The sequence below is a fragment of the Triticum urartu genome, chromosome 1 (genome assembly GCF_003073215.2).
Source record: "Triticum urartu cultivar G1812 chromosome 1, Tu2.1, whole genome shotgun sequence".
Taxonomy (NCBI): Eukaryota; Viridiplantae; Streptophyta; class Magnoliopsida; order Poales; family Poaceae; genus Triticum; species Triticum urartu.
The window spans coordinates 304,697,771-304,702,867 of NC_053022.1; positions in this window are offsets into that span (position 1 = coordinate 304,697,771).

Genomic DNA, 5,097 nt, shown 5'->3' on the forward strand with positions numbered 1-5,097 from the left:
GTTTAGCCTCTCTGATCTCGTGGTAGATCTACTCTTGTAACACCCATATCATCAATATTAATCAAGCAGGACGTAGGGTTTTACCTCCATCAAGAGGGCCCGAACCTGGGTAAAACTTCATGTCCCTTGCCTCCTGTTACCATCCGGCCTAGACGCACAGTTCGGGACCCCCTACCCGAGATCCGCCGGTTTTGACACCGACACGGGGGCCACCCGCCCCGAGTCCCCTTCAGAAAGCGGCTCCGCCCCCTGCAGCACCTGCACCTTGAGATCAACAATTCTCTTGATTGGGAATGATTAATACATACTGAGATCTCAATTGTTGCACTCTGTCATGGTGAAAAGGAAGTAACAAACTACTCCCCCTTCCAGTAGTGATCTCAGTATTACTAATGCAGTGATCTGAAAAGTCTTATAGTATTACTTTACAGAGGGAGTAATTTTTTATCAAAAGGCATTCCAGTCGAACATAGATCTGAGCATTCTTAACAATGCTTAATTTTTTTTCATCATCACACAAATAGACCAACAATTTCTCACCCTTCACAATTTATGGAAGATGGCCTCACAATATGACCTGCATCATTTTTGTATCAGTAGACAGATGGAGAAGGTACATCAAATACAAAGAAACAATGGGAACCCAACCCAAAAACATAAAAGATGGATTGTAAGTTGTCCAGATATCATAGTTTGTTATCTAAAAGGAAAAGCGATGTCAAATAAATAGAAATCTTTCCATATAAAGAGTGGAACCTGTTAGCAAGGCTGGTATCTGAGATTTTACATATATGTTATCTAGAAGACATCACCTTAGATCTAAAAGAAGAATTCATGCGTGCTACAAATAGCATTTGACTGCAAGCTAGAAAAATATATTAGTTCAGCAGGGTAGATCATATTAAGGGACTAAAAACTACAATGCTTGCAGGATAATTTTCTATTGTGAATCAACACAGAACTGCAAATTCAGAAATATGTTTGCTTGCATACTGACTGACTGCTTCACCTAAATTCAATGATAATTGGTGACCAAAACAGAGCATATTATTTTCATCAACTTCATCTATCACCCACAAAGTCCTAGAATGCAAGAAGGATGACTTGCCCATAAATCACTATCTAATTTTGAAATTCTCAAGAGCAAGCAAATAAATATCTTGGATACTGCCAACTGACTTCGTCAATTTGAATTATGTTGTCCTCGATCAAAGACATCGAACTGGATACCCGCAACACCAATCCTCAAAATTCAATATGTCACATTTGTGGAAATTAATGAAACATCTCAACCTTCAATAGAAGGCCCGCATGAGTATATATTAGCCTAGTAGGGCACATGTTATGACCGGGCAGACTTATGCCCGTAGGAGGCCCACTGGGAAGATTTAGTTAGGGGCTTAGCCCGCAAGTTATCTATTTTATTTTCCATCGTGGTTATATATACTAGTTGTAAGACTCTTTGATAATTAATCAATAAGAATAAATCTATTGCCCGGCTCCCAGAGGAGTCGGACCCTAACCCTAGCCGCCTCCTGCTCTTGCGCCGCCGCCTTGCCGCCGGCGACCATGAGCTTCGCCACGCCCAACCCTCTCCTTCCCCTACAACCTACGCCCTAGACCTGGTAGGGTCCTAGCTCCTACCAATTTGGTATCAGGTAACTTGGGTCCGATCATGTTTGCTCCACCACCCACCCCGCCGCTGCCCACCTCGCCGTTGTCCACCACCGCCACCCTCTCCACCGTGCCGCTGCCGACCTTACTGCTACCTCTTGAGCATGCGTTGGTTTTCCATTGAAGAGGAAAGAGTGATGCAGCAAAGTAGCATAAGTATTTCCCTCAGTTTTTGAGAACCAAGGTATCAATCCAGTAGGAGGTAACACGCAAGTCCCTAGTACCTGCACAAACAAACAAGAACCTCGCAACCAACGCGATAAAGGGGTTGTCAATCCCTTCACGGTCACTTACGAAAGTGAGATCTGATAGAGATAATAAGATAAATATTTTGGTATTTTTATTGTATAGATTGGAAAATAACGATTGCAAAATAAACAACGAGAGAAATAGCAAATTGATAGGAAAATAATATGATGTAAGATAGACCCGGGGGCCATAGGTTTCACTAGTGGCTTCTCTCAAGATAGCAAATTCTACGGTGGGTGAACAAATTACTGTCGAGCAATTGATAGAAAAGCGCATAGTTATGAGAATATCTTGGCATGATCATGTATATAGGCATCACGTCCGCGACAAGTAGACCGAAACGATTCTGCATCTACTACTATTACTCCACACATCAACCGCTATCCAGCATGCATCTATAGTATTAAGTTCATAAGAACAGAGTAACACATTAGGCAAGATGACATGATGTAGAGGGATAAACTCAAGCAATGTGATATAAACCCCATATTTTTATCCTCGATGGCAACAATACAATATGTGCCTTGCTGCCCCTGCTGTCACTGGGAAAGGACACCACAAGATTGAACCCAAAGCTAAGCACTTATCCCATTGCAAGAAAGATCAATCTAGTAGGCCAAACCAAACTGATAATTCGAAGAGACTTGCAAAGATATTAAATCATGCATAAAAGAATTCAGAGAAGAATCAAATATTGTTCATAGATAATCTTGATCATAAACCCACAATTTATCGGATCTCGACAAACACACCGCAAAAAGAATTACATCGAATAGATCTCCAAGAGAATCGAGGAGAACTTTGTATTGAGATCCAAAGAGAGAGAAGAAGCCATCTAGCTAATAACTATGGACCCGAAGGTCTGCGGTAAACTACTCACACATCATCGGAGAGGCTATGGTGTTGATGTAGAAGCCCTCCGTGATCGATCCCCCCTCCGGCGGAGCGCCGGAAAAGGCCCCAAGATGGGATCTCACGGGTACAGAAGGTTGCGGCGGTGGAAATAGGGTTTCGTGGTGCTCTCGGATGTTTTCAGGGTATATGGGTATATATAGGAGGAAGAAGTAGGTCGGTGGTGCTGTGAGGGGCCCACGAGGGTGGGGGGCGTGCCCCCCTGGGCGCGCCCTCCTTCCTCGTGGTCTCCTTGCTTCTTTCTTGACGTCCACTCCAAGTCTCCTGGATCACGTTTGTTCCAAAAAATAACTGTCCCGAAGGTTTCATTCCATTTGATATTCCTTTTCTGCGAAACACTAAAATAGGCAAAAAACAGCAATTTGCACTGGGCCTTTGCTTACTAGGTTAGTCCCAAAAATAATATAAAAAGGTATATTAAAGCCCATTAAACATCCAAAACAGATAATATAATAGCATGGAACAATAAAAAATTATAGATACGCTGAAGAGGTATCAAGCATCCCCAAGCTTAATTCCTGCTCGTCCTCGAGTAGGTAAATGATAAAAACAGAATTTTTGATGTGGAATGCTACCTAGCATAATTCTCAATGTAATTTTCTTTATTGTGGCATGAATGTCCATATCCGAGAGATTCAAGACAAAAGTTTAATATTGACATAAAAATAATAATACTTCAAGCATACTAACAAAGCAATCATGTCTTCTCAAAATAACATGGCCAAAGAAAGTTATCCCTACAAAATCATATAGTCTGGCTATGCTCTATCTTGATCACACAAAGTATTGAATCATGCACGACCCCGATGACAAGCCAAGCAATTGTTTCATACTTTTTATGTTCTCAAACTTTTTTAATCTTCATGCCATATATGAGCGTGAGCCATGGACATAGCACTATATGTGGAATAGAGTGGTGGTTGTGGATAAGACAAAAAGGAGAAGATAATCTCACATCAACTAGGTGTATCAACGGGCTATGGAGATGCCCATCAATAGATATCAATGTGAGAGAGTAGGGATTGCCATGCAACAGATGCACTAGAGCTATAAGTGTATGAAAGCTCAACAAAATAAACTAAGTGGGTGTGCATCCAACTCGCTTGCTCACGAAGACCTAGGGCATTCTAAGTAAGCCCATCATTGGACTATACAAATCAAGTTCTATAATGAAAGATTCCCACTAGTATATGAAAGTGACAACATAGGAGACTCTCTATCATGAAGATCATGGTCCTACTTTCAAGCACAAGTGTGGTAAAAGGATAGTAACATTGTCCCTTCTCTCTTTTCTCTCATTTTTTTATTTGGACCTTTTCCTCTTTTTTTGTCCTCTTTTTTTTTTTTTTCGTCCGGAGTCTCATCCCGACTTGTGGGGGAATCATAGTCTCCATCATCCTTTCCTCACTTGGGACAATGCTCTAATAATGATGATCATCACACTTTTATTTACTTACAACTCAAAAATTACAACTCGATGCTAGAACAAAATATGACCCTATGAGAATGCCTCCGGCAGTGTACCGGGATATGCAATGAATCAAGAGTGGCATGCATGAAAGAATTATAAAGGTGGCTTTGCCACAAATACAATGTAAACTACATGATCATGCAAAGCAATATGACAATGATGTAATGTGTCATGACAAACGGAACAGTGGTAAGTTGCATGGCAATATATCTCGGAATGGCTATGGAAATGCCATAATAGGTAGGTATGGTGGCTGTTTTGAGGAAGGTATATGGTGGGTGTATGGTACCGACGAAAGTTGCGCGATACTAGAGAGGCTAGGAATGATGGAAGGGTGAGAATGCGTATAATCCATGGACTCAACATTAGTCATAAAGAACTCACATACTTATTGAAAAAATCTATTAGTTATCAAAACAAAGTACTAGGCGCATGCTCCTAGGGGGATAGATTGGTAGGAAAATACCATCGCTCGTTCCCGACCGCCACTCATAAGGAAGACAATCAATAAATAAATCATGCCCCGACTTCATCACATAACGGTTCACCATGCGTGCATGCTACGGGAATCACAAATTTTAGAACAAGTATTTCTCAAATTCACAACTACTCAACTAGCATGACTCTAATATCACCATCTTCATATCTCAAAACAATCATCAAGTATCAAACTTCTCATAGTATTCAATGCACTTTTTATGAAAGTTTTTATTATACCCATCTTGGATGCCTATCATATTAAGACTAATTTTATAGCCAAAACAAATTACCATGATGTTCTAAAAGACTCT